At 42.0% G+C, this 24,143-nt stretch overlaps 1 protein-coding gene across 1 annotated transcript in view; it reads right to left on the bottom strand.

The window, feature by feature from the left end:
- tmem198a (transmembrane protein 198a) overlaps positions 1-22,734 on the bottom strand; it is a 44,483-nt gene extending 21,749 nt beyond the window's left edge. The window contains exons 1-2 of the mRNA XM_049594084.1: positions 22,530-22,734; positions 22,282-22,418 (exon numbers count right to left, since the gene is read on the bottom strand). The gene's annotated coding sequence lies outside the window, so the exon portion shown is untranslated. The remainder of the gene's footprint in view (positions 1-22,281; positions 22,419-22,529) is intronic.
- Positions 22,735-24,143: the final 1,409 nt, after the last annotated feature.

The raw sequence follows: 24,143 nt of genomic DNA on the forward strand, positions 1-24,143 counted from the left end.
GTTTGGTGGTTATGAGCAATTACTGGTTTCAAAATTCAATTTTGTACCCAGTGTAACACAACCTCCCATCAAATGAGATGGTATGTCGGGATGTACTGTTACATAATACAGCTCGGTATTGATATCTTCATTCTTAATTGATCTCCTTGTGTCCTTTGGGTCACCAAAAGACACAAGCAGATCAATTAGGAGTGTGGTATCAGCTGCAGACAATCTACTTGGAAATTCCAATCCTTCCCTCTTTCTCAGTTTCTTTTGAGGACTTTTGTTGGATGAAAATGTGCCTGGAGCTTCCACTTTGGTCCTTTTTTTTGTCATATCTGTGCCATCAGCTAATAAAGGCGATCAAAGCCAGCTGTGTTTCACATATTTTGTTTGAAGATAGCCGGGGGCAAATCCAGTCAATCACTGTGTCACACTCTACCCTAACATCACAGATTTACAGCATTGGAGAAAATTCTAAAAGTACGCATAGCACAATTTAAGTGTGCAAGAACGTGAACAGTTGCAGTGGAATAGCCTCTTACTGTTAACCACACACCCACACACAGCTACACCCATTCAGACACTAAATCCCAATGGCTTCTTTTCAAGTGGAGACCTGAATTAAGACCTACTAGGTGTATAGACTCTGTTAGATAGACTTAAATGGGAGGATCCTCCAAGTGGCATAAATGGCAGTATTTTACTCAAGCATCATAATTATTTTATGAAACACGTACTATAATACATCTTTTATGCAGTCATCAGGGTTGCTTTCTGTCTCCATCATGACATCTCTTGCTGAGGCTATGTAATTCATGCAAAAGTGAGTATGCACACACAGTCTCTCCTTTTCCGCTGTTTCCATTAGGGTTGAGTGACTCCACACTAAATCTGTCTGGCCTCTTTCTTACTCCTATCTGCATGTATGCTGTCTGTCTGGCAAAGACCCAGACTTCAGGGGAAACATAAAATCGGGCAAGAGAGGGTTTGATGTAAAAATTACTCTCAAACATCTGTACTGTACAGTGCATTGGCCTAAGTGCAGGAGTACTTGCACTATCATATACATATAAGCCTCTTTTATTGTAGTTACACGATTGCATTCAATACCTAGTGTACTTTCACGGCCTCGGTTCCTCTACCCTGGATCCATTACCTTAGTCTTTTTTTCTCCTTCAGGTCACTGCACTTGTCATGTCAGGGTAAAGATGAAATACTCACATATTCTCTCTCCCAGCCTCTCCTGTGTTTACTCTTGCACACACATACACAAACATACAAACTGTACACACACACATTGCCTGCCTGATTGCACAGGGGAGGTAATCCTTATTGACTTAGTAGGTGCTGATGCACTGTGGCACACACACACACACAAACCCACACAGGAGCAACCGTGGTGATTTTTAGCAATGCAACTTCATGGGGCACTGAGCAGTCAAACTCAAAATGGATTTTTGTCAGTGTGAAATGTTGCATGCTTTGGTGAAAGAAAAACTAGACAGAAGTGGGATTCAAGAAAACAATCATAATGCATTTTTGCTAAAACAAAAAATATAAGTTTAACAGTGGTCACTAAAATGATAATGCACTGTCTGTCATATTTTGGCCAGCTCGAAAAGGAAGAACTCAGCGGTGAGGGAAAAAATGATTCTCAGATGCATAGTGATTATTGCTTGAAAGATTGTGTCTTGATGCAGAAGAGGCAATAATCTGAAATTTAAAACCCAGTTTTCGACATTATCATTGCCTGAAATAATTTTGTTATGTGCGGGCTGTTTGTTCCTTATGGCTGAACACATTGGGTGGTGAAACAAAGCGGATGTAGACATATATGTCCTGTTTACGTTCTTAGCTGGGCAACTGTTTTGGTGAGGAGGATGGAATAATCCACCCATCCCTCCATCCATCCATTTTCATCCGCTTATCCGGGGCCAGGTCACGGGGGCAGCAGGTCAAGCAAAGCGACCCAGACATCCCTCTCCCCAGCAACACTTTCCAGCTCCTCCTGGGGGACCCAAAGGTGTTCCCAGGCCAGACCAGATATGTAGCGTTCAGAACACGCTCCAGCGTGTTCTGGGTCTGCCCCAGGGCCTCCTACCCATGGGACGTGCCCGGAACACCTCCAGTGGGAGGCGCCCAGGAGGCATCCTGATCAGATGCCCAAGCCACCTCAACTGACCCCTTTCGACGCGAAGGAGCAGCGGCTCTACTCCGAGCTCCCTCCAGATGTCCGAGCCCAGCCACCCCACAGAGGAAACTCATTTCCACCGCTTGTATCCGTGATCTCATTCTTTCGGTCACTACCCAGAGTTCATGACCGTAGGTGAGGGTTGGGACGCAGATGGACCAGTAAATTGAAAGTTTTGCTTTCTGGCTCAGCTCCCTCTTCACCACAACGGACCGGTGCAGCGCCTGCATCACTGCAGAAGCCGCACTGACCCACCGATCCATCTCACGTTCCATTCTACCCTCACTCGTGAACAAGACCCCAAGATACTTAAACTCCCTCGCTTGAGGCAGTAACTCTCCCCCAATCCGGAGTGGGCAAACCACCGGTTTCCGACAGAGGACCATGGCCTCAGACTTGGAGATGATGGAATAAATTCATTCATTTATTTTCTGTAACAGCTTCTGCTGTTGGGGGCTGTGGGGGGCTGTAGCCTATCCCAGCTGACACTGGGTGAGAGGCAGGATTCACCCTGGACAGGTCGCCAGACTATCACAGGGCTGACACATAGAGACAGACAACCATTCATGCTCACGTTCACACCTATGGGCAATTTAGAGTCAGCAATTAACCTGCATGTCTTTGGACTGTGGGAGGAAGCCGGAGCACCTGGAAAAAACCCACGCTGACACAGGGAGGACATGCAAACTCCACACAGAGAGGCTCCCCCAGCTGGGGTTCGAACCGAGATCCCTCTTGCTGTGAGGCAACACTGCTAACCACTGCACCACACTGCCAAGAATCTGTTTACTTTTATAACAGATCGAATTGCGACTTTGCACTCAGAACCAGAATCAAATCGGATAGTGAGTTGCCTATAGAGATCCCAACCCCTAGTGCTCAGCAGATTCGAATTTCACCTGTAGCTTTATTGGTCGCCACAAGCACCCCACCAGCACCGCCGTAAAAACAAACATCTTTGCATTCACATTATGGAGAATGTCACAAATTGTACACACACTGGTCAAACATCCATTTGCATCAACTAACTATTTAGCAATGATGGAAAGTAATAAGCCTAATTGCTTGAAATTTCCAGGTGTCATAAGATATCTAAATGTCAGCTGCTATAATTGCTTTTAAGCCCTCGCCACCATACCTTTCGTCAGATGCCTTATATGTCAGCAACACCCCCTGAGTCTGTGCCTCTGGGCTTCCCTACCACTACTAATAAAGAATTAAAAGCATTAGCATAGATTAAGATGAACTATAAGATAGTATTAAACATTTTAATGATACTGTGTAAATGGTGTTCCCTGAGGAAGAGATCGGGAGCGTGTCACTCAGAGCTAAATAAAGTTGATTAGCTTTAATACAGGGTGTTTCAATGCACTACATGGCTATGTCAAGTACAATAATAACAACTGTGAGGATAATATTTGATGCTGTATCGATCTCTAAAGTCATTTCCCCTCACCCAGGTGCAGAGAGCAGCACTCCTAGAGCAGGAAACTTTAACTGAATGGGTACTTAGGCTATTGGCAGAAGAAACTCAGCTGTCTGGTTCAGTGAGCGACCCTACGCATCACGCCATCCTGCTGCCCTGCAGACTTGTGATTCCCTGACAACGGATTGTCATTATAAGTTGCTGCAGAAATGGTAATATGATAAGATTTAAACTAAATGGGTAAGATGAATAAAGTTGAGGAAAAGCCTCTGGAAACAACTTGACTTTTTACAGCATGTATTAGAAACTAGAAACCATTAAAAGACTGCATGTCTCTGCCAAGGCTGCACAATCCCCTAAATTTGAAGTTATTATTCAAATAAGGAAATGTTTGGAAATGCTAAATCTACTTCTGGATCAATATTAATGTACATAAAGGAGTAGATGGTCATGTACCATATGCCAGTTTTTCTCATTACGTTAAGTGCGGAGGTTCAAAGGAAAATAGCAAAATCTTTCAAAGTCCTGGATATCATACTCTCTCCAATTTGCCATCTATGTACTCTTGGCCTTGTGGGCTCATTAAAGAATATGTACTACTAGGACTGCCCTGTGTGGCCTCGTTCTGGAAAACAGTATCTTGTATCCTATTGGATTTACTGGGTGTGCTTATACGCTGTTGTCCCAGGCTGTTGATTTTGAACGATACCCCATCACTGGATCTGTCAGCCTCCAAATCCTATATTCTATTTGCAGGTCTTACAGCAGCTAAAAGAAAAGAAACGCTAGCTCTCAGCTGGAATCCTCCTCATTCACTCGCCCAGACACAATAGCTGATGTCTTTCCTGAACATACTACACATGGAACAATCTATAGCTAGAATATAAGGAGCCACTGAAGAATGAATCAGAGGGGGGGGGGGACCTGGACGCACCATGGTGGAGGCTTTTTTGGTGGCAGTGGGGTACTCGCACTCGCAAACTTTGTGTTGGTATTTCTATGACTATTATGGCACTTTTTTGAGAGAAAAACAGTTGAAAACAAATAAACAAAACAATCTTGGATATGCACCTGCACACGGATCTGCAATTTCAAATAAAAAACCCTGCACCAGTCTGCATCCCATGCAGAGTAGGTCAAAAACCTGAAAAGTAATTGGAGGAATTCCAGTTCATAATTGCCTGTCTTCGAAAAACAGACTCTGAGGGTGAAACAGATTGTGAAGACTGCAGCTTAGTTCCACCACAGGCACCCTGACTCAGGAGAGAGATCGAACTGAGAATGCTTGACAAGGGACGCTACTGCACTGCCAAGAAGGATAATGATAGAGCGAAGATACAATATGCTCAAATGTTTTGGTCTCTAAAGCTGCCTTACTTTTAATTTTTTCTTCCCTTCTGTTTTTTAATAAATATTCAATCAAGATATCTGTTAGCTCTGCAGTGATTTGGAAGTTTAGTCTTCACCACGTGTCTATTACTGCCAACACGTTGTCACTCCGACCTCGTCACGACATGCAAGGTACCCTGGGTGCGTTGGTTGTTGACGTTCTGGGACACCATGTCAAGTTCTGCCTGTTACATGCATTGTCTTCTTTCAAAATATGCTTCCGTTTTCATAGGAAATTTACCGTTTACATACTGCCTCTTTCAAAATAAACGCACTTTGTCGGTACACAAACACCGCTCTCTTGGGTGAAAGTCGTGGTTTGTTGGACCCATCCACCATCCCTTCCGCCCACCCCACTCCGCCAGGCACCGTTAAATTATAATGGCAACCGGTTACATATCATGCAGACGTTAAAGGACAGCTTTTTTCGTTGGCTTCTGATGCTGCAAGTCACTGTCCAAGAGTCAGATTTCGATGACTTCGGAGTGAGACCTAGCTCTTACTGCAATTTCTTTTTTTTTGTTTGTTCCTCCTTTTTGTATGTCCCTTGCATCCAAAATTGTACACGCAAACAAAAAAGGAAATATAAATAGTTGGAGAAAGTGTAAAATTTTTCCATGTTGGCTTTGTACATTTCTGCAAACCGTGTGCACATTTCATTTCCGTTTTCAATGTTATGTTGTGACAGCACTGTGGTTATCATGTGGCCAGATTTTAAGCACAAAACTACTTGGTTAGGGTTAGGAAACGTCACGTTTTGGCTTAAAATACCCGATTTGATCATCTCAAATACTGCAACGGAAAAGTGTCATTAAAAAATACCCAGTTCTGTCACATCAAAGACAGTTGGAAATGCCCCGACGTGTCGTTAAAAAGATTTGCTTTTGTTGTTTGTTGGTGTTGAACAGTAGGTATCACACCATCCACCAGTCCATACTCCTCCTGATAAGAAACTCAATTCACATACATGTAATCTGATCTGTGTCACTTTAAAAATGTTCATATGATATGTGTGACATGTACAAATGTAACATATCCACGGTTTGCAGAAATGTACAATACCAGCACTTTATTCTTGTGACTGGGTTGATACACAGTGCTCGCTAACAAGAAAGCTACGTACCACGCTTGCAATTGCTGACACCTTCAAAGTGACTAGGAGATGTGAGGTAGATTGTGTTGTACAATTAGTTTGACCCCAGTGGGTCTTAAAACAAGTCCCAATGAGAAAAAAAGTGATTTGATAAACTACAGATTGTTGGTCAGAAATTAAGTAAAATAATAAAGTTTGAGGGTTTTCCCTAACAAAAGAACAAAGAATTAGATGACAGTCAGTATTGCCACTGCATCTTCTCTGCACCGAGCGCTGCACCAATCTTTATTTCCATGACAGTTTTATCAAATAAACTACAGCAATCATCCTCAGTTTACACCACCTGACTGTGATTGTCTGTTTCAAGATTTTGTCAATTTTCATTCTGACCTGAGAGTACCTCTGTCAACTGCTACACCCGCAGAGAGATGACATGATTAGAAAATAGCCCGTCAATAAGGTCAGAACAAGGAAGAAGAGGGAAAAAAAACAGCATATTATGCAACAATGTCACGTCCTGTCTGTTGCTATGACAACCAGCAGCGGTACAAGGACCCTGCGAATGGGAAGGGGTGCTCGTCTCCATGGGAATGTGCATGTTAAGAGCCAATCCCCGATGGTTTCTTTGAGGCTCCTGGCAGCAGACGGTCCTGACCTCTGACCCTATTCAGCTAGTGCCTCTTTATAATTCCCCAGCATATTAGGGTATCCACTGGCAAAACAGACCCATCCTTGATGTTTCATTTTCAGCGATAACCAGTTTCCCAAGACCTTGAAGTTTTCTTGGATCAAAGTCTAGTGTAATCTACAGGGAGGTTATGGCTTATACAACAATTATAGCCATATGTAAATAGGAATACCTACACTAATACTTAACAGTAATAGTGTGCACTTTTTATATTTCTGGAAAATCTGCAGCTAAGATGAGACTCAGTCTCAGATGTGCTGTGTGCTCGTTTCTGCATGTGATTGATCCTTAGTGCTACGTAATTCAAAAGCAGCAAAATTCATCATGGGATTATAGAAAACATGTGGGGGAAGACATCACGCTGTAAATTAATAGCAACGCAGCAGAACAGCTTTGTATTACTGTTGGTTTCTCTGTGTGAAAAACCACAATAAAACATCTGAGGGTTACGGTTCAGTGCAAACACATTATTTGCTTCACAGTGGCACTATGCTCCATGAACTATGGATTTAATTATTACAATGCACAGTGCATGCACTTTTATGAAATGTACATTAAATTTGGCACATGTGATGACACGCCTGTCACTTTGCATCGCTTTTTCCATCCCAGATCAATTAGGAGGATGCTGGAAAATCAACACACATTTGTACAGCACAGGGTTTCATTTCCCATCAGCTCCATTGAGAGCTTTGGCATGTAAACTCTGCAGTGAAACTCCCGCTCGCTTTTCCTCCCTGCTGACAAATAGGGAGCACTGAATCACACCGCAGCACCTTCTCTGACACAAATCACAGTTCACATGATGATTTGCTCAGCCATATCCTTGCTTGCATGCCTCTGTCAACCCAACAGGCCAATAATGTTAGGTTACATATCAAAACCACTGGCAGCGTAATAACCTTTCTGCGTGTTGATGTGCTCTCTGCTGGGGTTTTGCTTCTGCTCCTCTCCGTTTCAGATGGGTAGACAGTCTGAGGTTACAGATCAAATCTGAACACTGCTGGCGCTGTAATAAGAGTTTTATGATTTCTTCTGCTGTATGCCAGCTTGTATCTCTGCCCTCTAAACTGTACTTGCCATTCACAGTGCAGCGTGACTTCACCTTCACCTTTTCGAGTGTGCTGACTTTTGCCGAGCTATGAACTGATATAAATAGTTGAAAAATTACTGCTCTCCCTGAACGACTGTCACTGCGCATGAATAACTGATTCTGCACTTGAACACTAGATTATCATTTCAAATGCAAACAGAAAAAATATGAAGTAAATATCAAACTGTATGTACTGCAGGAATTCAGAGGAATGTGAAGAGGAGTGAAGTCGTCTTTGCCTTTACTGTGAAGTGTGACTGTGTGTGTATGTGTGTGCGTGTGTAAAGCTTTTCCTCCTCAAACCTGCTGCGAGATAAATTATATTTTCTAATCTTCTATTGATATGGGCAAACTGACAGGGAGGAAAAAAAGATGAAGGGTTTCAGAGTGTTTGTGCCCGTGTGTGTGTCTCTAGGTGTGTGTGTGTATATGTGTGTCAGCATGAATATTTCAGAGGCCCCACACTGAGTGGTGGCGACAGAGCATCACCAGAACGAGGACACACTGCTCTCCAGGGTGGGGATTGGAAGGGTTGGACAGAGAGAGAGGGGGGGGGGCAGAAAGAAAGAAAGGCGCGGAGAAAAGAAAGAAAGCAAGATCAGCAGTGATGTTTGGACACAGAGACGTCTCACAAACAGAATAAACAGGAAGACACATTTCACATAATGAGAAAGTCTCCAGGTTAGGAACCTCATCGTCTTGTTGAAAGCGTGTTTGCAGGGAACAACAAAGTGGAAATGAAGGCTTCCTCAAAAGCAGTGGGTCTGACTTGACAAAAAAAGAAAATCAAAAGAAAGTATATCTTTTTTTTCCTTCTGGCAACTTGAGGTCAGCTTCCTGCCTTTTCAACGTCTGCAAGACACGGTGTTATCCTCAACAAACCCAGACCTCAGTTAAGCTCCAGTTCCTGTGCCAAGGAAACATGACAACACAACAGAAGTGATGGTAAGTTAAAGCCCTGGAGGCTCAGGAATGTGTCAGAGGAATGGCACAAATGTATTGTCAGGACTGCACTGAGCAAAAAGAGTCTCTTTGAACGTGTTCATCCCATTATCTCTATCACCATTACAAACTCAACATGCATCAGTTGGGTTTCTCTAACTTGTTGTTCTGTGAAAATCAAAAATCTGACTATGATTCCTACAAAGCTCCAACATGAGAAAGCAGTTTTAGCAACATCCAGGCACGCAGATGGTTTTAGTTTCATTCATCCAGGGTTTGAGACATTTGTCTCAGAGATTTCTGCCTCAACTGTGAACTGAATTTTCAACAGCGGTGTGCCTTTCAAGAAACATTGGTGTCATTACTCTGGATAATAAACAGACCTTGTTCTGAACATTTTTCACTGGAACTACTTTTTGCTGAAGAAACGAACCCAAGAAAAGTCTTCACAGCATGTTCTGTGGATTGTCGTGAGAAATAGAAATACTTTCTTTTCTGAGAAGTGATGTTTTTGAAACTTGGGTATCTATCTATCTATCTATCTATCTATCTATCTATCTATCTATCTATCTATTTTAAAGTTTCACCTGTCCCTCACTAGTCCCACAGTCACCTCACCTCCTGCTCACCTGTTTTAACTTTCCAGTCAGTCACTCCCTACTTATACTGCCCGGTTCCTTTGTTCTTTGTCCGTTAATCTTTTGTTTTTGTGCCCATTACCTGCCCTGATTTTGTGATTCTAGCCTGTAAGCCTTCTTTGAAATCTTTGAATTCTTCCTGCTGACCACTCATCTGTTGTCCATTTGGGTCCAATCCTGCTACGTGCTTTCCAAAATGTGACAATATATATACATCTATATCCGTTCTGTATCCATATCTATACATAGACCCTTCATACTCAACAAGGGTTTAAATGGACAATTGTCCATCCCAGCACTGGTAAGAAGTGGTGATATTGATTTTTAAATGTACCTAAGTGTACTTAGCCCAGCAGACCAGACCAAATATTAGATCATGGCTGCAACGTCAGAATTATTTTGTGTCAGATCATTCGTGTCAGGATAAATTACGATAAAACCAATAGGGAAGGGAGTTCAGTGGGTCATAGTTCAGTGGGCCAGAGCAGGATGGGGATTTAGCCTGGGTTAGTCTAAGGTGAAATGTTTTAGTGGTTAACCTTGCTTATACCACTTAAGCCATTACTGAGATATCAAGCCTTTTCCCCTGGTGACGTGAGGTTAACAAGATACTACAAACATGATCACTGGATTGTAGAGACAGCAACCTTTTCTTCTGTGAGTTGTGTCCACATTGTAATATTTTAAAGGTAACCACATTGTTTTTAAAGGAAATACATGGTGACATAAATGTTTTTTATCAGAGGCCTCTTTTCAGGGATGCAATATCTGTTTGTCAGGTGGCTGTGCAATCCACTTTGATCCAATTCTGACATTTAGATCCCTTTGACAATCCCCTGACTTTCCTCCATCTCACATTTTTGGATTTGAGTGAAACATAACAACTGTTGCACTGCTATGAAAACTGGTACAGAGTTTCATGTCCCCCTCAGGATGATTTGTAACAACTCTGATCCCCTTACTTATCATATGATGAAATTATCAGATCACAATTTCAATTTGTCCAATACTTTGGTCTGACCAAAAATACCTGCAAATGCCCTTATGACATTCCCGGCATGTTAGCATGTTAACACGCCTACTAAATGGTCAATATTATACCTGCTAAACATCAATACTCTCGCATTGTCATTGTGTGTTAGCATGCTGACCTTAGCATCTGCCTCGGAGAACCACTAAGTAGAGTCTCATGGAGCCACTAGAAGGGCTGCAGCAGCTAGCATGGCTCTTGTTTTTTGGTAGACAGTCTACAAGACATAAAATTAATTTTTGATGTATCCGTAAAATGGTTAAGATTGTGCATACTACAACAAATAACACAGATTACCATTATGAAACTGGATGTGAATGCTGCCAGTGTTAAGGCCAAATCAAGCAGCAACCTCCAGGGCTAAAAAAAAAAAAAAATGAAGCCAAGCCAGCCAAAAACTGCAGTTCCTCAAAAGGCCACTTGAGGCTGGCTCCAAAAGCGAGTCACTCTCAATAGACCGCCATGTTAAAAGGCCCAACTTTACAGCAGAAATATGTTTACAGCCTGGTGCAAAAAACAGTTTTAGTCTGTACAGCTAATTTCCCCATTCATGACAACTGTAATTCACATTCACATTTTATTAAGGCTTGAAACTATGCAGAATTAAAGGCATGGCCACTTTGAGTGACAGGCTATTGCAGGCTCTCAGTCCGATCCAGCCCTTGCTCCTCCACAGTTCCGCCCTCTTCCCTATGGTCACATCTGGCTCCAAAAATCCAAGATAGCGACAACAAAAATGCCAAACTTGAGGCTTCAAACAGGAGTCCAAAAAAAGGTGACGTCCTGGTGGCTATGTGCATTATCTTTATACAGTCAAACCCTGACATAGTCATTCACACCCCAACCTCTAGATGCTTTAGGGAACTTTGAAGTACTTCCATAATCTGCACTGAAAATTGCTAATGAATCTAACATTAGCAAACCAAAACACTTGTTTATTAACATACCAGTAGGGGACAGGAATGCCTCAGTGCTTCTGTGTAGCTCATGTGTAATCCATCGACATGGAATTATGTGACTGAGATACAGTCTTTGTATCATCTGACTCACATTTCTAATCAGACTTTCTTGCAGTCTATTTGGCTTCTCATTCTGTCTTTCTGTCTAACCATCCATGTGCTCATTCTTCTGTGCCTTCTGTACGGCCCAGACTCCAGTAAGATTGAGGATATTCATTCTAAACCGAGAGACAGTGATAGCCATGTCGTGGTTACTATCCGTCAGCACCTTCACTCTCCTATTCAGTTTCCAGTTTAGAGAAGGAGAGAGGGAAAGCATTCATGTGCATGTGAGAGTGAGTAACACTGTTGCTGATGTCATGGTTACTAACAGGATGACTGTGTTTCCATCTAGCCCATCTGTCACTGGGAGACTACTACAGTGTGTGTGTGCGTGTGTGTGTGTGTGTGTGTATTGTGTGAGAGGAGGGTGCTGTCGGGAAAGCAGAGAGAGACTTAGAGAGTTCGAATCTGCTTAAGATTCAAGACAGATCTGACTTGAAAGAAATATAACAAAACAGTCCTATCTAGCATCTGTTCTCATGCTCTTCTGCTGTGGAATAAAGACACTGAGGGACTAATTCACAGCGCAATTACTGTTATTCCACAGACCATTGAGATGTAACATGAAATTATCTCACTTCTACTTTTATACCCAAGAGGACAATGGTCTTTATTTCAAGAATAAGCATCATGATGTATAAGCCTTAAAGGTATACTATGCAGAAAACAAACAAACAAAAGAATGTATAGACTCATATAGAAGTAATCCCTGTCAATCATTAAGTAAGACTCAGGGTATAACAATATATGTATTTGTATTGAACCATTCTGCATGAGGCTTTTGGTTTGGTACGCATTACAAACCGAACGATTCTTTGAACTAATCTCATTACATTTGGAAAGTAAAATATTCAGTTTCAATTGTGTAAAACATAATGTTCTCAGTGCCACTGCACTCAACAAGGCAGCCCACGCGGGCACTGTAACCAGTGAGACACGTTGGGAGGCACACTACACAAAGCCAGCTCTTTGCAATATGGTTAGAAACACCATCGTCACACCAGAAATAGAAAATCCTCCGATAACCTACGAGGATAACAAACAATGGTATGTTGCATCTCATGTCAGTAGGTTACATGATCAGGGGAAATACTTCAGACATGTCAACTCAGTTACATCGTCTTCACCACCCCTTTGTGTCAATCAGTGGAACTAGACAAAAACAAGGAGCAACACAAGCTTCAAACTAACCTTACCACCGCAGCTTTTAGGCAGCCATTCCTAATTGATTTAAACAGGGTAGAAGAATCACTTTAGCAATTGGTTACATTACATTCATAGGTGCAGATAGGAGACCTGACTCTGTCGTGGAAAACACAGCTTTCATGAACATACTTAATATAACTGAGCGACGCACCCGCCCCCCACCCCTCACCCCCCCAAATTATTGAACTCGATCCTAAAATATCGATACTTTCAGAACTATGTTTCATTTTGAAAATTGATCCTAGCATGAATAGGGAATAAGGGATCAGTTTCTCTCTTCTGCGTCGTACCTATTTGCATTTCAAGAGTAATGCTGTCTGTGCAAACAACGTTCCATTGTCATTAACACATCTAGTGCATGAACACTTTGCTTCTCCGCTGCTTTTGTGTTGTCTGCAATCAAACTCATTCCAGACCCAGCATCTTCTTAGTTTTACTTTCACCCATGTTGGCAGCAGGAGGACATTAAGCTCACCTTCTAGCCGTCCAGTTTACTTACTCTCAATTTCACTATGAATAGAGCCGCATGCGCATCTGCGTGACCGTAGCTGTCCGCAGACGTTCAGTGTGGAAATTATGTCTGAGCCTGACTAGTTTAATCAGACACTTAACAGAAGTGATGGTTAATGAAAGAGGAAAAACACGAGAAAGAGAACTTGGAGCTGCAGGAGGGAGAATTAGAGAAATACCTCAGCATCCACACCTCTGACACAGAGAGGCTCAGATGGTGTATGGTAGCCTTGTGAAATGAATGTTTATTCAGTACTGATTAACGTTACATTTTCAAACTGTAATTGGTCATCATTAGCTGTTACTTGGATTGATTATTCACCGCATGCATCATGGTGTACTGCTTTGCCTCACATAAAATAATTGCCACTTTTCGTATAGGTATCAATTTCGGCAATTCTGGCCCTGCTCAAAACCAAATTTTGTGGTATTGCCCACCCCTATTTCATAAGGTGCTGTTTTTGTTTAATATGCTGCAAAGAAGACACCCCAGAAGATGTGTCACTCACGTACAGCTCCATCGTTGGCCGAAGTCAAAAAGATCATACTTACATACATATTAATGTTAGTTTTAATAAATTAAAAATACTTAAATCAAGGAATTATCTCTGAAATGTTCTACTTTCTCACTGTATTTAAAATATACCGAATCTGTGAATTTTGAGAACCGTTAAATTCCTGCTTATAACCTACTGGAAGTGAGTGGTGGTGTATTTTTCTTCAGAGACTCTGCCCTCTGCTTGTGATGTTCTTATTTTGATTTTATTTTCTGTGTTTGGATCATTTATGGCTGTGTAGCCCCACAGTGCTCAGTTGGGGTTGGGATTTTAGAAGAAAGTTAATGACCAGGTGCCAGACTGTAAGCAGCAGTCATCCAAAAAAATCACAGCGCCAAAACAAAAAACTAAGAAAAACACAAATACAGTAAGGCTAATTGCCAAGCAACAGTGAATCTGGGGTTGGCCTTTACTTTGTCTGGTGAGCGTGCTTACAAACAGTAACTGACAATCCTGCAGAGTATACCTTAAGGAAAAGAACAATGTATACTGGTGACTTTTGTTACACACAGGAGGATGTTTCTTTCAGTGATAATAGCTGTAATAGCTATGCAGTAATGTATAGCATATGCACCGCCCACTAACCACTGTTTGCTACAATGGTTACCACCATGTGTGCAAAGCTTTAAAATGCTTCATTAATGTTGACAAGAGGTTAAAATCAGGATAAAAATATGAAGCCTATCATCCAAGTTGTTAATGGAAACCAGTCAAATGCTGACAGTTTCCATGTTTTTCAACTGTGAGCTGCTTTTATTTGATTTGTATTATTGCAAATTGCATATTTAGGGACTTCAGAATTATTTGTTGGACCGAACTAGCAATTTCAAGTGCTTGGGCTTTGGGAACTTGTGATTAGCCACAATTTTCTGACACTCGAGAGTAAAGCATGAATTCATTCACCAACAAATGTGGTGATAATGAAGGTAATCGTTCATTGCAGGCCTGTTTCTCAGCGAGCCAAACTGTGCCATTAGACTGAACCACCTCCCCGGTCAGTTGGCATAGTAACCGTAAAGGCCCACATAGCCTTGTTTTATATAGGAAATGCCTCCACTGTTGCATATTTGATTAACTGGACTGCTTCATTGAAAGGCCTGTATCTACTGTGTGAAAGCAGCGTCCATATCTTAGTGATTTAGTTTCACAAGCTTGAGAAGTCTTTGTGCAGATTGTCCTTACCTCTCCTGATAGTGTTTGTACCCTCTGTTTCAAAATCAATTTCCTCTCTGTGTAGTTCCTTCCTCTTGAATCATGTCTTTATCACATCTAACAGTCTGTGGTGCTTGATAAAAAAATAAATATAAATTCTAACGTTTCCTAAGCGCAGACAAAATGTCAGTGGTAAAGACATCCCTTCCAGCAATATAATGACTCATTCTTAACTTGATACACGTCCTTGGATGAATACAGCATTGACATTGGTCGATAAACAAATGCAAGGAATGTGAATAGCACTATTTTCCCCACCCATGTCATCAAGTGCCATTCAAGGCCATTTCAGTGCCAAATTGAATGAAACTAAAGTTACTGCTTTAACGCTAAAAGGAGAAGCTATTAGGAAAAACAAATTTGGTCCCGATTTAAACAGTTTGATTGCCTTTCGCTGCTAACACTCTTTAGTTCATCATTTCCTTATCTGCATCCAGATAAGCTCTTTGAGGTCTCTACCCCCTCCATCATGCATACATGCATTTCAATTGGCTTTTTCGTGTCTGTGAAATAAAACTAAACTTGAGGACACTCGCAGTGAAACAGCCTCAGCCTGGGTCATTTGGTTGCCCGGGTCGTTAGGTTTAAATGCAGGAGGGTGATTTGTATGGAAGCTGTTAATTTTCTCCTCACACTCTCCCTCTCTCCCTCTCTCCCTTTGAGCTACAAGCCTATTGAGATGTCTGAGTGACCTATAGACCCCTTGTGCACCCGCCCACCCACATACACACACACACACACACACACACCCATACAAAACAAACCCGAAACACTGAGAGAGAAGAGTATGTCCAGAGACTTTTCTAGCCATAATGTCCTCATCTCTAGCCTCTTTCACACATTCCCTTTCCATGCCTCTATCCATCGAGCTGGCAAACTACTCAGAAAGCGCAACAAAAATGTATGAACAGAAACTGCTTTGTCGTGCTGTGATCTCAGGTGTATCTTCAGATGTTGCATGTGTACCACAGGCAGCCCCACAGCACTTAAAGTTAAGTGACCTGAGGAGTGCATGACTGTGTGTGTGTACGCCCGCATGTTGGTGGCCTCAGCATTGATCCCCCTCTAAGCCTTGGTCATTGCTTGTGGCCTGAAGGTGAGGTGACAGGGGAGTAAAGAGGCTTTCATCAGATTACAGCTCATTCTCTGTCTTTCACCGTCTCTCTTTCCAACATCATTTATCTCACTGCTGCTTTCAACCACTTTGCTCTTTCTCTCTCTCTCTTTTCTCCCCCTGCTGAACACTAGACCTACTTTAAGCCACAGCGTTAAATTTGTCTTCAATCCCACATGGATTCATTTGTCTCTTTCCAAATGTCCCCCATGAGCCGATGGTGACTGCTCAGAACTGTTTGACTGCACATCAAAATGAACAGTCCAAATGGAGGAAATGAACAACTTTTACAGAAATGTCTTTTTACAGGTTTTTACCTGTACACACGATTTTTCATGCTGGTAACTGAGGTAAATCTATCTGACGCACAGATGAATACATAATGTTTCTAACAGCATTAACAGATTTGCCATTTCTTTCAAAACCATTATGCCTCCATTTTCGACATAATTATCTTTACTCTGCTTGAGTATGTTGTTTCTGCTTTCAGCAAACAGTAAAAAAAAGCCAAAATGTTCCTCTTACTTTTTTTCTCTGATGGTATGACTGCCCTGTATGCAAATATACTGGAATGTAAAGCTGTTGACCAACAATGTGCGGAAGTAACACAAACACCTGAGGTATGTTCAAATGTACAAATACTCACAATGTAAAATTAACGAATGTAGAAAAAATATTACACAAGCAAAGCCACTGTCATACCCATTTTCCACCGACATGGAACAAGTTCCGCTCCGGTTCCCGCACCCAATTGTGAAACGTTCAGCGCATGTAGACCCAAAATGACTTGTTTTGGAAGCTGAAAAGCTGTTTTTTCTGAACCGCAAGTGAGAATTGTGACAACAGCGGTGGGTGTGTCATGTTCTACAGTTTGAAAAGGGAGGATAGAGAAGGCAAGAATGGAGAAACAAAGTGAGAAATCGTTGGAAAAAAGAGTGTGCAATGGTCTCATTAATAGTCGGTCCATGCTTGGTTTTTTTTTTTGCTTTGTTTTTTGGATAAAAGCAAACAAAAAGCTCATATTATCAATCTGCCATTTTGATATTGTTTACAACCGTTCTACTCAAAACTGGTGGGAACCAGGCTGGTTTGCTAGATAGCACCAAGTTTCCAATAATCCTGAACTCCGGAACTAGTTCAAGAACCAGAGTTCAGTCAGGAACACTTGAGTCAAAGAAAACTTAATTTCCATTTGCAGTATTATATTTGCTAAAATTGCTCTGTTCTGGGGCCTCTCTGTCTATCCTAGGCCTACACAGAAAGCCTCTTCCACGCACCTACATGGAAAGCCGTAAGGCAGAAAGAGCACACCTCTCTGCCCTTCCACGTGCAAACGAGAAAAGCCTGAGGCAGAGAGAGCAAACCTTCCCTGTGCCTACATGGAAAGCTTGATGAGGGAGAGTAAGGAGAGAAGCAGCAAAGATCTCCCGGAAAAAGAACAGAGCAGCATCAATGACAAACAGAAATGACATTGATAAGTCAGACACAGCACGAAAAGGAGGATCTGGGGTGGAGGTGAGTTGCAAAGCAGCTTGCAGAGGAAGCAGCAACAGTAGACAGGCCAGAGCAGTTTCAATAGACCCCCCTGAGTGTAGGATTTAGCAGGATGTATTGGCAAAAATGGAACATAAAATTCATAACTTTGTTTTCAATAGTTTATAATCATCTGAAATTAAGAAATTTATTTTAGTTACCTTAGAATGAGCTGTTTATATCTACATACGGAGCTGGTGCTCTTCCACAGAGTCCTCCATATTGTTTTTACCGTAGCCCAGAATGGACAAACTAAACTCTGGCTTTAGATAGGGCTGTTCACATTTTCATGTCGCCCACTATATTCCTCATACACTCTTGGCACATGGGAGAAGTTTCAGCTAGTTGCAATGTTGCAACCTCACTGCTAGATGTCACTAAAACCCACATGCTAGACTTTAGTGTATCTGGACAAGGAGCTTATCTTAAAAACTACTGTTGGGTAGTTTTATATACTGTATAAAACTCAATTATATATGTGCATTACAGGTTTTAAAATGACAATCTGCAAAGCAGCCTAGTAGTAACAGCTCTTAAATAAATGTATCAGAGCAAACATTTACCACCAAGGGCAGTAGAGGTGTAAAGTAAAAAAACAAAAACAAAACAATGACGCAATACTCAAGTGAAGTGCATATACCTATAAATTGTACCAAAGTGCAGGACTTGTGGAAATGTACTTGGTTCCCTTCTACTAGTGGCAAACACACAGTACATTTTGTCAGTGATGGTGTGAAAACAGGACAAGAGGCTGTGACACATACAGGAACACACAGTTCCTTCTGAATATAAATCCTTTCCTTCTATCTTTGAGTGTTTTCTGTTAGCCATGTAGCTCACAGCTCTGTCTCTCAGTAGACCCGTCCTGAATTACTGCATTCAATTGTTGCTCTGTTGGCTCAATTTGCTCTATTTATTTGTTGATATCTGCTTGTGTTGGATCACACAGCCACATCCACACAGTATCAGTATGCATCACAAATGAAGAATGTCCACTGACCGCATCAATTCCTTGACCAGACTTAAGTTAAATATCAGTTTTCGTGAAGATGAGCCAATATGTCGTATTTCAAAAAGTACAATTCCTGACGCTTTTGCAGTCATACATGTTGTACTCACAATGCATACTTGAGGCTCCGCCCACATTTTTCTGATATTGTTTGCGTCTGCTACATAAACGCCGGCGGATGCAGCAGATGTGTCTGCTGCTTAGACGCTACAGAGAGACTCTTTCAGCTGCAAACCAACATGACAGCAAAGCACATACACACAGACTTGCCACATTGCCAGAGGGCTCTTACATGCTGTGAATCAGATCTGGTTGAAACTAGTGGCTCCAAACCTGACGCTGTCCTCGTTGCACTGACCGCGTTCTGACCACTGCACATTTAGCGTATAGAATGCTCAGATCCTTAAATGAAAGTCCAGACAGCATATTGATGAGCTGCACAACACACAGCAATATGTCTGGCTGGTACTTTGAACCACTGTGTGCATGTGGTGTGTGTGCACGTGAATACGCCAGTGGGAAGGACAGCAGTGGTGTGTATTAATGGGATTAGGATCGACTTTACCCTTTCTCTTCCTCTCATCCTTTCTCTTTTAACTCTCCCACAGCCCATCTTTTCCTTCACCCTGTCCATTCATCTCTTAGTCTAGTATATTAATTCTTTTGTTTTGCTTATTTTTGTATTCATCTCAGCCCCCACTTTCCATAAGTCATAACCCTGCCCCTTCTATTTCCTCCTTCCCTCTGTCTTTTTACTTCATTCTTGTATCTATTGCTCTCATAACTCCCATTTTCACTCACAGTCCTTCCTCACTCACTTCTTCGTCCACCCACTTTAAACTCCCATCCATCTTTCTCTTTAATATCTAACAAAAACACTGAGGCCTGTTGCAGACTAGCTCTGTCAGACAGTGAAGCCCCTGTAGACGTTTTGTGCTCGGTCTTTTTGGCTTACATTCACTGTACTTACATAACCTGTCATCAAAGCACTGCAGAGTGCGTAGCAACACAGGCAATCCATGAATTGTATGAATGTATGAATGGTAGTCTCCCTGCTATCCATCTGCACCTATTCACTGAGATCTATTAAAGCGTCTCTACCTTCGATCTATCTTAAAACTGATTAAAAGGCGGCATAGCAAGGCCATTTTCTTTTACAATTACTTGAAATAATGCTTGTGAGGTTGAAAGCTTTCCTCTCCACCCCCTTTAAATGCTGTGAAAAGAAGTTTTGGATCTATTTGCTCAAATGAAAATATGAAGATATTGTTCTAATGGCTGTTCGAATCCTCAGGAAGCCCAGCCCTGACCAGATTTGCCACACTTTTGTCAGCTATGGAGGAAGGTAAAATGCTGTAAAAGAGACAGAATTTGTAACATCCTGCCAGACTTCTCATCCACTCTGAGCATGCCACTTTGGCTGAGTTTTAGGACTGCTTGGCTCTTACATAACTGTCACCAAAGCACCATATGGGGGGTCCTATTCAAACTACTTTTAATTGGCTTTTTAAAGGTGTGGGACTGAATCCCAGTATATGTTATCACACATCTATCCTCTCACTGTCCTCATCAGCTCATTATCTTGTCTCAAACATGGACCTATCCAATCATTACATGACACTGAGATCAAAATGTGATATCAAGGGCTCTCATTAGTCAAACACTGAGAGCACAGTGAGGGAGAATCACACCTGTCAACCAGAGTAATGACAGTGTTCATAACATCGGGGCCTATTACAAGAATGGGGGTCTGACTGGAAAATTGCCTGCTGGAACATTTGGACATCATCGGAAATTAAAGTAAATGTTAAACACTTCCATTTTGCTCATTACCTCCTGTAACAGTGCCCTGTTTGCTGACCCTTGACTACTCGAATAAAGCAGCACTGTTGCCAGCAGTAGATCGCTTTGTGCGCAAATATAAATATGTGCCTGAAAAACATCATGTCTGTAGCCTAAGCCACGTAAGATCTGATAAAAGTTGGCAAGAAAATAGCTGGAGCGCTTTGTTATTTGCCACACAGGTTATTTGAGCTATTCATTTCCCCCAAAACCGAGACCACAGCCTCAAAGTTGAGCCTAGGAAATGAACCACTAACTGAAAGAGAGCCTTATTAAAAGATTTAATAGCGCTACAAAGTAAGAAACTCTGTGGGTTGACACTAGTGCACTCTCAAGCGCATCACCCCGGTCGAACAAAAGCACACAGTAACGGCCTGCACAGTGGTTTCCTAGCACTATTATACACTCCATCTTATTCATGCTTCCTTCCCATGGCATCTTTTCCTCTGCATCCTCTATTCAAACACTGCACAGCCTTCAAATCCATCATTTTATCTCAAGAGATCTTCAGCTCAGGAATGCCATTTTACCTTTTATAAGAGACTGTGCTTGAATATTTTCATACTTAGAATGTTCCTTATTATGTGCCAACTCTTATTTTATGCTCCCTGCATTTCTCGCTTTTGTATTTCATTCACTGTTACATGTCTCACCTTTTCCTGTCTTATTAAAGCAGGAATGTAACAAGTCTTTCTTCCTCCTCATGGACAGCTGTGCACACATGCCCTCACAGACAGCACCAAACACATATACACACACATCATTAGCACCAAAAACCATAGAGCAGACAACTTCACTGTTTTTCGTGTGTGTCAGATGTTTTAGTTTTGATCCATTTACGACTACTATAATGTTAAACTGCACATGTGGGGGAGAAAACAGACAAGTTCAAGCTGTGCCATTTTCCAGAACAGATCTAGTGTGTGGTACAAAGACAACATTTGCATGTTTGACAAAGGAAATAAAAGGAAAAAAAATGCTTGCACACTTAGTTCAGCTCAGCGGGCTTGCTGCCTATAATTACTTCTTCTTTGCTACAGCAAACTACTAATTATGAAGATGTTTCATGTGCTATTACTGTACCCCGAAGAAGAAGAGAGGAGGTGGAGAGAGGATCCAGGGAGAAAGAAAATGTTTGCCCTTTTTCTCTGTCAATGTTTTGTTTTGGAATAAAGTCCCATTAGATTACATGTCAATAGATAGATAGATAGATAGATAGATAGATAGGGGATGGGATGTGGGTGCACGTGACTTTCTGCGAGTGCAAATCAATTTTGGCTCCCAGTGTTTACACGCTGTCCAACCCAATTATGCACACGGGTATCAAATTCAGAGTTTTAGTCTTTTCAATTATTAATTCCCACACATCATGAAGGATTCATCTGGCTGTCAGTGATATGCAAAGCGTTGAGAGGGTCTGGAAGTGCTCGTGCCTTGTGTTGGAGCACCAAAACGCTCCGTTGAGCAACGGTTTGAAAACAATAGAGGGAAAACAATAGCAGAGCAGCGGAGATACTCAGTCCTCCATGTGTCTCATTCTCAAAGGCAATTACAGTGACGGGCACACGGCTGTGGGCTACATAATTAGCTCTCGGTTACCGGTTTAACATGAGGAAATGTGTTTGGGTGGAGATAACAGGACAAAACGTCACACTTTGGTGTGTTATGTGTGGCACGCGACACTCAATTCAATAAAAAGCTACGTGCTAATGCTAAAATAACAAAACAATATATGTGAAGCGGACAAAGGAAACTCACTCACCTTAAAAATGCAACATATTAGCGTGTCTTTCCTTTGTCATCCCCGAGTCCAGAAGAGACAACAGATTTAAAGAAGAAGAAGAAGAAGACGCTCTCTACTTGTCTCAGCTTGAAAAACCCATCTCAGTGAAGCAGGCTCTGTCCAACAATAAAAAAAGAGAAGAAGAAGAAGACAAAAAGCAACTCCAGAAAAGCCCGAAGCGAAGATGAAACAATGCTCAACTCCTCTGGCTTCAATTCCTCACTCACTGCTTTGCCTCTCGGTGTCCACAGACAGACACCAGCACCGTTGTTAGCCGGCACCTCATGTAATATTGAACGCCGATAATGGACCGGTGCGATGGGAAATGGAAACGCTGCCTTGCGGTTTTTTTTAATTCCGTATTTACATCATGCTTTTCCTATTATATCCCCCCCTCCTCCTAAACGAGCGGTGTATGCGCTTCCCTTTGTGCTCGCTGTCTCGCTCGCTGTGGGTAACGGGTTAAACCATTCCCGCAGCACGAGAGGGGGGTGCGGAGGAGCTATTCATGAGGATACATGGGGACGAATGGGCTTGGTGACTCGTGGCCAAATGTTGTTATTGTCGGGGATAAAGAGACGGGGAAAAGAGATGAGGGGAAAAGGGAAGGAGAGAGGGAGAAAGTGAGGAGGAGGGGGAGGGGGGTGGACCGCAAGGATGCAAAGGTGGCTTCACCAAAGCTATTGCAAATGTGAGAAGTGGTTAAAAGAATATTGTGTACAAAGCAGCATGGCTTATTTGACATCCATTGTTATTCTGGTAGATTATAATCACACCCTGAACCATTTTACTTCTCACATGCAAGTAGGATTTCTGCTAAGCACCCTCTCGTGCTAGATTATGCAACAGAGATATAATTACATCTGTGTAACTGTAGGGAGGAAAAGGCATAAGCACCAGCCTTGGTCATTAGAGGGCTTTTCTTTTCTTGTTCTGCAGCCTGTGACTTCCCTCAGCACCAGCAGTGTTAGTTCAGGACCCTGGAGAGCTCCCAGCCTGCACCAGCCACCTGTGTCAATAAAGAGCTGTTGTTCATTACCATCACCAATTATCACATTTATTTGAGGAATAATGCATGTGTTGTTATGCACCAGGAGCAGAAAAATTAACGAGTATAGCCAACTAGTTAACTAGCTCACTGTGAATTCACTAGTAGCATCACTCAGAAACAGGCTGATCTGTGAGATGCTGGCAGCCTCCCCCTCTATATGTCTGCAGAGCATCAGTCCCTCCTCAGACGTTCACAAAAACAGCCAATTTTTTTTTTTTTTTTTGAAGTGAAAAAACTTATTCACAGCTCTGTACATGCTCTTCATATGTGATTATGATATGAGCCAATGGCGCCATCTGCTGGAGACGTTATTATAGCAAAACATATTTGGAACCAGATAAAACCTGTTGTAGTGTAGTGGTGAATATTATCTTGAGAGCTGCTGAGCATCCCGGAAGAGACACATTATCAGGGCCTCGCCATCATACACACATTTTCCAAACAATGCCTCATTTTTAATGTTGTTTTGATTTGGGATATTTTGGTGTTATATTTCCAAATCAAGGTACACTGTATACAAGTGCATTCCACGTTTAAAACTTGAAACAGGAGGGTCTTTATTAGTGTCTAGAAAGCGTTTATTCCTGGAGTCACTGCTGAGCTGCTCTTCACTGATTGGCTGCTCTTGCATGTATGGTTCATGTCACTTAATGTGTTATGTAACCATATAAAAACAGATTGAGACTGATGTGTCTTTGAAGATTTATAGCATACATGTTTGGAAGCAGGCCTGGCTGTTTCTTGCCATTATCTGATTGTGAATTGTGAATGTTCTCTTGGATATTTATTA

Source organism: Epinephelus fuscoguttatus, linkage group LG13 (genome assembly GCF_011397635.1).
Source record: "Epinephelus fuscoguttatus linkage group LG13, E.fuscoguttatus.final_Chr_v1".
Lineage (NCBI taxonomy): Eukaryota > Metazoa > Chordata > Actinopteri > Perciformes > Serranidae > Epinephelus > Epinephelus fuscoguttatus.